The following is a 14128-nucleotide window of genomic DNA, read 5'->3' as shown; positions in this document are numbered from 1 at the left end:
TGAGGATTCGAACCTATGACCAAGATCTAATACCACTTGTTAGAGTGGGGTTGTTGTTGCTCCAAAAGACTGATATATCAATGCTTGATACAACCACTCAACTTATAGTACATAGGAGGTGGTTAAGCCCTTTTCACAAATCCCCAAGGTAGTGTTGAACAAATTTCTAACACTTACTTCATTATAAGTGTAAACTCCTTTAATCAAGGTCAGACTTAATAGTCTTGTAAAGATTTTAACTGAGCAAATCCCTCATAGGGTAGATCATTAAAAGTGATCAAATTATAGCCCTAATAGGCCAACTTTGTTGTTGCAGTTGTAAAGATTTGTGGGTTTCATTTTACCCCAGTTTTACCTTCACCTTAGAGGGTTTCTAGGATACCAAAATCTTTGTGTTATGTGTTTATTTTTTCATGGATGTTATGTTTAGATAAATTGCATTTCAGCATTATAGTTTATGATTATATGTAATGAGATCTAAGATATGAGATGGATTAGGAGTGAATAGTTAATCTAATATATTATTTAAACAATGAGTTTTTTTTATAAATCTTGATTGACCACCCATTCCCCACCCCCTCTCAATATCTAGTTTTGAAATAAGACTTCCAATAATTGGTATCAAATATTAGTTATCTTCAAAGAAATCTAATAGCTTGAGAGATCAGATATTGGAGATGGAGGCTTACGAATTGGGAAAGCTAATTGAATATCATATGATATAAATCCATATCATATTGCAACAACTTGAAGGAGTAAAAGAAGAGTTAACAAAATCCTTAAAGAAAAGGAAAGATATGGCCATTCAGTAGAATGATACTCTATATGAGGTTGATACCAAAGAATTAATTAACAATGGAGATTCCAGTAAAAGTGATGCAACAATAACAAATCTATTGGAGAAGAACAACATTCTAAGTAAAGAAGTTAAAGAAATCAAAAGAGAACATGAAATTCAATTAGTAAGACTATGTGAGGTGACTGAACAAAAGAAGAAAGTTGAAGAAGATAAATTCATGGTTGAAGAAGACAAAAGAAAAATGGTTACAATACTTGAAGAAAGATCATTTGATGCAAAAAATATTACAAAAAAATAGTTTTACATGATGAATTAGTTGTTATTAGCAAATTAGGAGTTGAACAGAAAGAACATGGAGATCAAAAATTTGAGATCATAAAGTGATGCGGTCAAAGGTAGGAGAATCCCCAAAGGAGATATCCTAGCCCCTAGAAAATAATCACATAGTGAAAACACAATAACAATGCAAGATTTGATACCATATCATAACTCTTTAAAATAACTATTTACATGTAATGTACAAGGCTGTAAGGCCTTCCTAGTTACAGCCAAATACAATAGCAATTACAATAATAGTTCTGCAAGATCCCTCAAGATCCAACCCAAAAACTAGCTAGTCCAAATCCACACTCTCATAGAAACCTCCAAGAAAGATCTAAACTTGTGCTCGCAAGCCCACCAAGCAATATCCTTGTTTTCCAAGCCACAATTACTAGCTCTTCTCAAACTTTATCCAAGATCCGAGTGTAACTATCTCACATTTGGTGCTCTTTCTAAACACTCTAGAAAAAATTTCTCACTCAAGTACTCCATCTTCCATGCTCTTCTCCAAGCTTGATGATAATCACAATCCTATTGTAAACTGCCTCACATTCAACACTCTGTCTATAGAGTTAGGAAAAAATTGCACTTCAACTACTCTCCACACTTACTCCTCCTTCAAATGAATGAATAATGACAAGAAAAGGCCCTCTACTTATACCAAACCAAGCCACAAGTTGGTCACTAGCAAGTTACATTAAACAAACCCTCAAGCCACAAGCCACCCTAGCAAGTTAAATTAAATAAACCCTCTAGCCACAAGTTACATTTAATAATGCCACCTATTAAATGCCTTTTCCCCTCTTTTCTCCAATTTAATTAATTAATTTATTATTTTTCTTCTAATTTTATTCACTTTCTCTCTGATCCTACAAATTTTTTATTTTTTATTTTTAAATAATTTTTTTCCTTTTTTTGGAAAAAAATCAATAAAAGAAATATTTCCCCCTTTATTTTTTGATACAAGATGCTCCTGCATCAGACTCCCTAGGTAGATAGAAAAGTGTGCCCCAAATTTTGATGCCAAAAATAAATATCTACAACCATCTTCATCTTCACCAAAAGTTTCCACTCCATTAGGGACAAGAAAACCAACATGTAAATCATCCACATCAACATTACTCTGTCAAACACCAAAATCTCAACCCTCCAATCAGTATGCTCACTCCTAGGAATAAAATAAACATAATGCTTCATCAACAAAACCTCATTCACATCAGCAACTAGTGAATCCACACTAGCAACAACAAACTCCATATTAGCAACAATATTTAGATATCCATTAATACATCAAAACTCACAACACCAATGGTCTCATTGCTCACAACAAGGTGCTCTACAAAATACAAGTCACCACCAACAACAACCGGATCATCCATGACTGAGTGATCTACAATCTCCATGTCAGACTCAACCAACTAATCATGAAAACCAATCTCCATCCCAACATCAACAAGGTTAGGAATATCCTCATAAAAAACCTCCAATTGCTTTGCAGGTTCTGTATCAGACTCCACAAACTTATCAACAAAACCAAAATCTTCTACCTCAACCTTGCAATGCCATCTTCTCTCTTGAACAAGTCTTCTAATTAGCCAAAAAACTCTCTTCTAGATCAATAGACTCCATATCCAATAGCATATAACTTTATTTTCTAGTTCCTCAACTATTTTAGAAAAAACAACATCCACAACAACATCCACCCTAACTATTGTCTCATTAATCCTCCTCTCCACTAGATCATGAAGATTCAAAATCATCCTAAGGTCCAATCCTCCCAGATCCATCTCCAAAGATCTTTGTAAACCTTCTACAACAAATCACCAATAGATCAATCTTCACAAACAAGATCAATCTTCTGTCTTTGTAACCATAGATCCACCTACATATCTTCCCAAGGTCCTGGTGTAAACTACCTCAACTTCAGTGATCTATTTACACACATAGGAACAACCTTCACTCTAATACCTCTTAATGTAGTGCAAGGTAGGAGGATCCCCAAACAAGATGTCCTAGCCCCCAGAAAATAACCACACAATGAAAAAAAGTAACAATGCAAGATCTAACACCAAATCACAACTCTTTAAAATAATTATTTACATGCAATGTGTTGAGTTGTAAGGCCTTCTCGATTATGGCCAAATACAATAGCAATTACAATAATAGTTTTGCAAGATCCCTCAAGATCCAACCCAAACACTAGCTATTCAAGATCCACACTCTGGTAAAAACCTCAAAGGAAGATTTAAACTTGTGCTCACAAGCCCACCAAGAAATCCTCTTGTTTTCCAAGCCACAACTACTAGCTCTTCTTAAAATTTATCCAATATCCAAGTGTAAACTACCTCATGTTTGGCACTCTGTCCACACACTCTGGAAAAATTTCTCACTCAGCTACTCTATCTTCCATGCTCTTCTCCAAGCTTGATATAATCACAATCCTATTGTAAATTGCCTCACATTTGGTGCTTTGTCCATAGACTCAAGAAAAAATTTCTCTTTAGCTACTCTACACACTCACTCCTCCTTTGAATGAATGAATAATGACAAGAAAAAGCCCTCTACTTATACCAAACCAAGCCACAAGTCGGCCACTAGCAAGTTACATTAAACAAACCCTCAAGCCACAAGTCAGCCTAGCATGTTAAATTAAATAAACCCTCTAGCCACAAATTACATTTAATAATGCCACTTATTAAATGCCTTTTCCCTCTTTTCTCCAAGTTTATTTATCTATTTATTATTTTCTTCTAATTTTATTCACTTTCTCTCTCCTCCAATTTTTTAATTTATTTATTTTTAAATAATTTTTTTTCTCTTTTTTTTAAAATAAAATATTTCCACCTTTATTTTTTGATGCAAGATGCTCTTGCATCACAAAGTGACGAAATAAGAAATGAGTTGAGATCTAAGAAACAACTTTTTAGAAAGAATGAACAAACTGAATGAAGCTATTAGATAGTTTGAAGAACTAATGAGATCACCAAGGTCATCCAATGATACTTCTGGTCTAGGACATATCTGTTAGAAATAATAGTCCACCAAGATAACTAAGAAGGGGGTGGGGTAAATCAATTATCCATTTAAACATTTATCTAACTTAATTAATATTAACCATCTAATAAAAGTAAATAACAACCATAACAAGATGCACGAACATAATTACACCAGATTTGTTAACTAGGGAAACCCTTGATCAGAGGGAAAACCTTAGCAGTAATGATGCCCACAAAGATATATATATATATATATATATATATATATATATATATATATATATATATATATATATATATATATATATATATATATATATATATATATATATAGCCTTGTTAGAGGATGGACCCTATTAGGAGTCTATAAACACCTTCAGTTCATAAGAGTCCCTATTAGAAGAGTTTGAATCCCTATTAAGAGATTCCAACCCTATTAGGAGTTGTGCCAACCATGTTAGGAGTTGTAGAAGGTAGAAGGATCCATTGTCCAAGTAACTTCACTATTCAACTAATCTCTCAACTATTACTTGTAGAATACTTGTTCATACTATGATTTAACCTCTTTCCTTTGTCATATCAATTAGACCAATCATTTTTAGACCTTGTAGACTAGGTCACGAATCTTGGATCCAAATATCAAACCTCAGATCTCATAATAAAACCTCAGCAATGAAGTTCTTTCCAACTTCACTATGTAATGCTTATCCTCGTATATCAACTTGTGTCTCTTATGTTGTTCTCTTTGTGTTTCTTGCAATAATTTATTAATTCATACATAAAAAAGGAAAATGTCCTTCCTTTACACTAAATTCATAAAAAAATTCCCTAAGTCAGCTATTACACCTTCTCAATTAATTATTATAGGACCTCATTAAGAACACATTATACTTAGCGATAACATTAATCTGTCACCTTGTAAATTGAATAAATTTCCATACATGTAATATTATGATGAGTGAGAATTATCACATCATCCCAAGCATGTCTTCTACATGCCTTTAACCTTGCTTCTTAGAATAACAACTCTGCTAAGAGATATAACAAGTTTACTAGAACATGCTTCTATAAACTCTATCTCAAAATAGTCTTCACTGAAACTTGCATAATTTCTTCCAGACTCAATATCTATTTCATTCAAGGTTAGCTTCATATACTATATGCTTAGTAGTATCTCCTTTAACCTTAGTGAAAATGTTGAATGATATATCCATACCAACTTGATCTTATCATTGTTCTTCTATCAGATACCATAGAAAATTACTATATTGACATCAATGAAAAACATAGTCATGAATGTAACATATCATCACGAGAATTATCTAATGATGTTTCTACAATACTCCCCCATAGAAGTATTATCAGTATTCATGCTTCCAAAAATATCAAGCACTCTTCATCTGTTGAAGTAGGAGAGTCATCAGAGAGTGATAAGTAGAGAAATGCAAAATTGAAAGGAAAACCTACATGTCATCATTATGGTAAACTTGGATACACAATGAAGATTTATAGAAGTAAAAATGGTATGCATAACCCCAAACCTAAGTTTACTAGTAACTACTTTAATTGCAAGAAAAAATGACACAAAGCACATGAATGTAGGTCAAAGACAAGTGATGCACCTACAAAACCTAGATTTGAAGGACATCGTTACAACTATTAGAAATATGGACATAGAGCTCAATAATGTAGATCCAAAGAAAAATCCAACTGGACATCTAAAATACAAGATCAAGCACCTAAACAAGGCAACTTCTACAATTGATATTACAACAAATGGTATAATTGTTAGTATTGTGGAGAGTATGGACACATTCTAGAAAATTGCATTAAAACACATTTCAGAGGTAACTATAAGATATGGTTAAATGGAAACCTAGTTTGTTTCAGTTTTCTCAAAGCTGGACATGTTAGTAAGAACCACAATACCTAAGCACTACGACCAAATAATGAAAGGAATAAAGGAAAAGGCAAGGTTGAGATAGATACAACATGAAAAAATATAGTAGAATCTGGAGGTAGTAGAGCAAGAAAAGTTGAGATCACCCAATCTAATGGATCAGGTGATCACACCACATCTACTTAAGCAAAAAGGTATGTAATGGACTGTATGCTTAAATGTTATATCATACATTAGTTCCTAACAATAAATGTGATTAAGATTGTATTCCAACATGAATCAAGATGCATTATGGCATATCTAAGAGAAGAATTGCACAACAAAGTCAATCACACTATCAAGTGCCAAGCATCAGTAATATTGTTTTGTATTGATTGAGCATTGTAATATAGATTTAGAGCTTACATCAGCCTAGTTGATCTATTCACCAAATGAAATATTATTTTCCAAGTCAAGTGTCAGAACCTAAGTATATGGAAGCACGAACACAATGTGACAACTAAGACAACTATCATGCACCTACCAAAGTACAAATTTATTTATTGCAGACCTAAAATGACAAGATTGAAGGTATATATCAAATTTTGGTACTCATTTTGATTTTATCAAAGAGATTTCTAGTGCATAGGTAATTCAAAGACAATTAAGGCAATTTTAGAAACATAGGAAGCAAATCATAGTTTTTCATTGGAATAATTGGAAGAACTTAGTAAGTAAAGTTTTAGTACCAAGTTTAGTTATTTTCAAAGTTGTTGAAGAAAATTTGTTCAAACCCTAGTTTAGAAATGACATCTTCTATATCTACATCCATGAAAGAAATGTCGAAGGAAAGAAATATATAAATTATGAGGAATGATCAATGCCCTCCACTAAAATTTAAGGAGTACCCTAATGTTGTATTGACTAGTGATGAATCTGGTGCCCTTTCATCAATTCCACCAGGAGTGTTAATGATTCACAATGTGTTTTCATGTTACATATGCAAAGTTGTAGAAATTAGAGACTATGAACTGAGAGCAGCTTATGAGAAATTGTGTTACAATGGAGTGTTGAGAGATGAACATAAGATTATTTCCAAGAAAACGCTTAACCTTGCCCTAGATTTTCTAAAAGTATTCAAGGTTTAATGGATAAATATTGTGTTGAGTAGAGTTCATGATATGAAAATATGGTTAGAAGGTGGACCAATCAAGATTAACAATGTTATCATTCGTTGAGTTACATGTTATCCTACTTTGGACAGACCAAAGACAATGGGGTGTACCATGAAAGATGTCATTAAACAACTAAGGAAAAGTGGAATAGTCATGGAATCTCACTTGATGGGATTAAAGATCCAATTATTGAATTTTTAGTACATGTAATCATACGAAAATTCTACCAATCAAGCTGATTGAATAGTGTTTCTTGCATTGCAGTGGACCTAAGATAAAATTGTAAAAAAGTATCATAGTTATGATCTTGCCGAGATACAATTGTAACAACTATATGAGAATCTTGGAATAATAAGGAAGAGAAAGAATACTTCATGCAAGTGTTTATCCTTACTTGTTTGTACATATTTTTCTATGTACAAAATTCATTCCCCACCATTGGCATAGTTGCATGGAATAGGAGTAAACCATCTATTGAACAGATAAGTGACCTTGTCAATCAATTGCGAGAAAATGTTGAGGCTATAATGGACAAGTATTTTCAAGAATTAAAAAATAAGATGAAGAATAGGATGAGAATACCGAAGTTATTGGTAGATAATTATTTTGGTGATATATGTTTTATGGTAGATATAAAAATTTCATCTATGCACATGCAATACTACCAAGGGTTGCATGGATAAGGCCAATGCAATATGAAGTGAATGTAGATGAAGTTATAGTCACACTAATTACACTTTATTCTAAAGAGATTGATAAGAATGTTGATCCATTTAGTAATTATGAGACAACCAATATTAAAATGTTAATGGAAACCAAATTGTCAAAGATAGATAAACAATGGAAGAAAATGATCAAAGATCTTAATGTAAAACTTTACATAGGTAAACTTTAGATAATTAAAGGAAAAGGTGAGGATGATGAACTTGATGAAGAAAAATAAATTGAAGAGTCAATAGGCAAAGAGATAGTTGTTGTCAATCCCAAGGCAATGAAATAAAAGAAAGTGGTGATTGTTGATCTAAAGGTGAAGGAGGATTTGAAGAAAGATGCAAAGAAGGTAGACACACCTCCACAACCCAAACCAAAGAGACAAGTGATCACAAGATAAAAGCAAGTTCAATCCTTAACTACAAAAGAAAAAGAAATCCTAACAAAGAGGAAGCTAACCAAAGCACCAAAGAAAAGCTTACCAAAAAGGTTGAGATGAAAATTGGTTGTTACACCTAATGAGGAGGAGAAATATGAAGAAGAAATTGAGTCTAACAATTTGAGAAAACTTAAAATTCTCCATAGACTACCTCCAATGAATATTGACCTGGTATGTGAGAAGATAATAGAATCAGCTAGTATAGAAGCAATCAAGATGATTAAATATGATTCTTTAAATAAACATGATCAAGTGAAGCTTGAAAAAGCTATGATGGATATGATGATAAAGTTTATATATACACCTATAGAATTAGGTGAAGGAATTCCTAAAGATTTGTACAATAAACTAGATGCTAAGTGGAAGTGAGCATTATCCACTAAAAGGAAAATAAGGGAGATTACTTTAGCACAAATAATGTCTCACTTGGGAAAGACACACATGTCTATAGCCCTAAAATATTTTGTAAAGAAATTTATACCCATAAAAAGGACATACAAATTTTGAAGAATAACCCTCACGAAGTAGAAGAAGAAAACATTCTTAAATAGAAGGAAGCATTTGGATTTATTGTTTTGTCAACTAAGGAACATAAAGAGGAAGAAGGAAGAGATGTTGTAGATGTTGGAAATATTATGATAGGATAAGTTACTGAGAGGGAAGGGGTGAATCAGTAACTTATAAAACTTTATCCTTTATTAGCAATTAATCCTTTATGTGAATTTTGATCAAATTGCATGCATGAGAAACTGAAAACATGAAAGCATACAAAACACTTTAACACACAAAATTTGGTGACCCAAAGACTTCCAAATAGAAAGTAAAACTGGGGTGGGGATGATACCCACAAGCTTTAGTACTGTAGTATAAAGTTGTTCTAATAAGGTTTACAATGATCACTTCTCATGATCTTCCCTGTTAGGAGCAATAAGGACTACTAGGTCCACCTTGCAAAAGGATTTACAAACATACAATGAAGTATGCACTTGGTAAAGAGATTTACAAGAGACTGTTAGGTCTACCTTGTGAAAAGATTTAACTGATCCACCTATTAGGATGAAATAGTAGTTGATCTTTGATCTACAACTTGGTTTTCTGAATGATATTCCTTGAGTGCAATGATCACCTTACTGTGATAGATAAATATTTGTTGCTCCTTATACTATTTTAGCCTTGTATTTTTCTCTTCTACTTTTCTTTTCTTGTTATATTACTTCATACTATTACTTTGGATGTGATATAATACATTATATATATACCAATCCAAATTATAAATTACTAAGTTTGCTACAATACAAGTTTACAAAAAATATCAAGTTTACTAGTGCAAACTAAGTTGTGCAGTGCTTATTGAGTTCACAGTTGATGTGATGTGAGTCTAGTGTTAACTAAGCTACTTAGTGTTAACCAAGTGACTTGGTTTATACCAAACTTGAAGTGATAGCATTGATTGAGCTATGCAGTGTGAATCAAGTGATTTAGTTTATATGTCGAGTTTCATAGTATTCATCAAGTCACTAGTGTAGATCGAGTTCAAGGCTACTTGGAAGTGAGTAGTATGGACCAACCTTCTATGTCTACTGAGTGCATGATGATGTTGAGCATTGGCAGTGGATGCCAAGTATCAAAATTTCACTGAGTTAGTCTTCATAACCTGAGTTTCTACACTTTGGCCAACTTTGTAATATTTGTGTAAACTTGTATTGTGGCCAACTTTATAATTATGTAATTGGAATGGTATATATGTAATGTATTTTATCACATCAAAATCATAGAAGAGAAGTAATGTAATTAGAGAAGAGAAAAAGAGTGAATTACAAAGGCTACAACAATATAAGGAGTAGCAAAGATTTATCTATCATAGCAAGGTGATTTGTACACTTAAAGAAATCTCATTCAACAAACCTAGTTGCAAGTTAGAGATCAGCTATTGCTTCATCCAAATAGGTGGATCAGTCAAATCCTTTAACAAGATAGACCTAACAATATTATGTAAATCTCTTTACTGAGTGCATACTTCATTGTATGTTTGTAAATCCTTTTGCAAGGTGGACCTAGCAGTCCTTATTGCTCCTAATAGGGTAGATCATCAGAAGTGATCATTGTAAGCCTTAACAAGCCAAATTTATACTATAGTACTAAAGCTTGTGGTATTATCCCCACCCTAGTTTTACTTTCTATTTGGAAGGTTTCTGGGTCACCAAATCTTGTATGTTAAACTATTTTGTATGCTTTCATATTTTTAGTTTCTCATGTATGTAGTTAGATCAAAACTCTCATAAAGGATTAATTGCTAATCAAGGATAAATTTTTATAAGTTAGTGATTTACCCCTCCCTTCTCAATAACTTAGTCTATCATAATATTTCGAATAGTAGAAATAGAAGAGCAAGATGAAGAAAAAGTTGCAAAACTAGAAGAAGAAATAAGATAGTTGGTAGAAGGGAGTGAACAACATGATGTTTTCACTATAGATGACATTTTTTGATTCATCACCACATAATTAGAATGTATTAACTAAGGAATATTTGAAAAATGCTACATTAGATGCCTCAGATACCTCTCTACCATTAAATACAAGATTATCCAAGGATTAGAAGTGCAAAAACTAATTATTTTTAAGTTACATCAATTATAGTAACTTCTAACATGAGTTTTGAGCAATAGGGTAAGGCAATAATTGTGTTTCCATAGTTCACTCACATCACAGTGGACCAAACAGATGAGAAAGAGGTAGAAGATGAGAAAGAGTTGGAAAAGAAACTCAAAGAACAAGAGTCTATTCAAGATCTTATACAACTACTAAGTGTCATGTCAACAGAAACATTAATTGTTACTCCTATAAAACAAGTAATATTAACTCAATAAGAGAAGACACTTGGACCAAGTGCAAAGGGAAAACATCTGTAGGTATCAAGACCTAGTGATAGCACCCCTCAATTAAGATGGTACACCATAGGAGACAATGAGCTTGGATGAGGTCATCACACTACCCATGTATAACCTGAATAATATGACTTTAGAATAAATGCAACATTTGCAAAGCTTGTTGAGTCCCAAGACAAAGAAAGAACAATTAAGAAGAGAAAACAAGGAAAAAAGGGGAATACATGATATCAAGAATACTTTTGTTGATTCTTTTGAGATTCATGATGTTAGTATGTAACATCAAATTTTGGATCAACTAGTGTATATAGTTGACAAGGTTCAAACAAGAGATTTAGAGACCAATGACAAATTGATGAGATGGTCTGAAAAGAAATTTGAGCACAAGTTTTTGGAGAAAGTTTCAATAGTAATTGTAATTAGGAAAGTTAAACTTTCTACTCTTGTAACAAGTGTGGAATGAATTTTCTTAATCATTCATTTTTTGTATATAAAACTTTGTGTTGTTGATTTCTTCACCTTGGAGGATCAACATACTATTGATAACATACAAGAAGATATGAAAGCTTGTAGAATTTCATTGGGAAAGAACACAAGTTCAAGCTCACACTCTTATAATAAAATGGCATATGATCGAGGAAGATTAGCCAAATTGATGGCTAGAGACAATAGCATCAAGAAAACATTAATCTCAATTCAATTCGTGTTATTACACCATTTTGAGATAATTCAGAAGGAATTGTATGTAGCTCAAAATCTTACAAGGAAATATCCCCATCTTTCAACAACAACAAGCCTAATTGATGTAGTTGTCTAGCTAGAAATTCAAATTCAAGTCATGGAATCAGTGAGAACAAGATGGAATAAAGGACTAGAAGAAATTTTGGCATCTTAGAATTTTTTTTTTTTGGATAAACATAAGTTGACCCCTATAAACCCCTTGCCATAAGTGTCAAAAATAAGGGGAAATATTTTCATGACAGAAACAAAGGAGTAGAGAGAAAATGCACATAAATACAAGGAGAAATATCTTAAAATCTTAACATGAATACACAAAGGAAAAATTAGATCAAAAGAAGAGTTATCAAATGAGTTAGTGTTAGAGTTTATAGACATGTATATATTGTATAGTAGAGATAATTTTTTGAAGACTGAATCACAATCTTAGGGGAAGTGCTATTTTTTATTTTGTATAGATTGCTAATTCATGCGAAACTATTTTTGCCACTAATGTCAAATGGAGATATTGTTGATCTCTAAGCCCAAGTTGTCTATTAGTGTCCAAAACTTATTCATTTCCAAGGTAGCATTGGTTGTTCATCACTATTACCAACCTATTCAGAGTAGGCCAAGCAACAAAGGACTTGTTTATATTTCATCACATGCTGAACAAGTCAAAGGTTGTAAAGATCCCCAGTAGAGACTAAGCAAGCATACATGTCGAGTAAAATAGGGGAGACCAAGAAATGTAAATTTAACTAATGTCAAGGGAGTCAATATATGTTGAGCCTATAGAAGTTGAGAGACAACATGAATGTTAGTTATGACCAAGTGTCAGAACATTAAATTGTCGAGTAAACCAATTTTGACATATAAGTTTGTAATGGAAAAAAACTTATGTAAGTCATTTTAACCAACTTCTATGTGACATTTAAAGATTGGAGATGAGAAAATTACATGTTTTTTTAGGAGGCATTAATCCCAAGAAAAGAAGATTAACCAATCAAAAAAATAGAAGGGTAAAATGACAAAATGATAAAATATGGATTGTTGATTAAGATCTAGAACTTTCTATGATTATCTATTTTAAGAAGGGTTCTAACCCTAAAATCATAATGATGGGAATGGAAGTGAGATAAAAGTGTGAAGGATTGAACAAGCTTAGAATAGAAAAAGGAGCCTAAGTTAGATAAGAAGATCAGATAGAGCAACCTTGTAGTGAAGGACATAATAGAGCATATAAAATAAGGAGATCAGGTTGAAACATTGAAGAGAGGAGATCCATAAGAATCTTTTAGAGAAAATTGAAGGATTAGGTATTGAGATATTTTAAGAAATGAATAAAGGAAAATCTCTTAATAAAGTGGTTTTAACAGACCTTATTTAAATATCCTAACATAGTCCTTACTTCATTGTAAGTGTAAAATCCTTTATTCAAGGTGAGACTTAACAATATTTTAAAGCTTTTAACTGAGCAGACCCCTCACAAGGTAGATCATCATAAGTGACCAAATTGTAGCCCTAATAGGAAAACTTTGTTGTTGCAATAGTAAAGATTTGTGGGTTTTATTCCCACCCCAGTTTTACCTTCACCATGGAAAGTTTCTAGTTTACAAAATCTTTGTATTATGTGTTTATGTTTTCATGGATGTTATGCTTAGAAATATTTCATTTCAAAATTAAAGTTTATGATTATATGGTATAAGATATAAGATATGAGATGGATTAGGACTGAATACAATTAATCTGATATATTGTTTAAACAATGAAATTTTTTATAGATATTGACTCACTCCCTCTCTCAGTATCTTGTTTCCCAATAAGATGTACAACAAAAAGGATGAGAACCATGGGTGGATAACTTAAAGAAAAGTTGTGAGCAACTAGGAAAATAAAAGGGGGCCAACTACATGGTATGTTGACCATTTCTTAAACATATGTAAAAAAAAACTATTCATGGGATCACAACTTAATATTATTAACACTTAGGGAAAAAGGAGTGTTGGTTCATGATGCAATTACCCTTAATTAAGTTACTTATAAAGTAAATTCAACATATAATAGTTTAAGGGATTTCACACATCTTTACTAGAGTTTTACCTTTTAGGGAAATTTCACATGGATAAACATAGACAAGCCCTAGTTTAGATAAAAAGAAAACATTTGTCAGCACAAGGATTTTGTAAATCTACAGAAAATAATG

This window comes from Cupressus sempervirens, chromosome 11, assembly GCF_028749045.1.
Source record: "Cupressus sempervirens isolate cs-2001-9-10 chromosome 11, ASM2874904v1, whole genome shotgun sequence".
NCBI lineage: Eukaryota > Viridiplantae > Streptophyta > Pinopsida > Cupressales > Cupressaceae > Cupressus > Cupressus sempervirens.
This window is presented reverse-complemented; position numbering follows the sequence as displayed.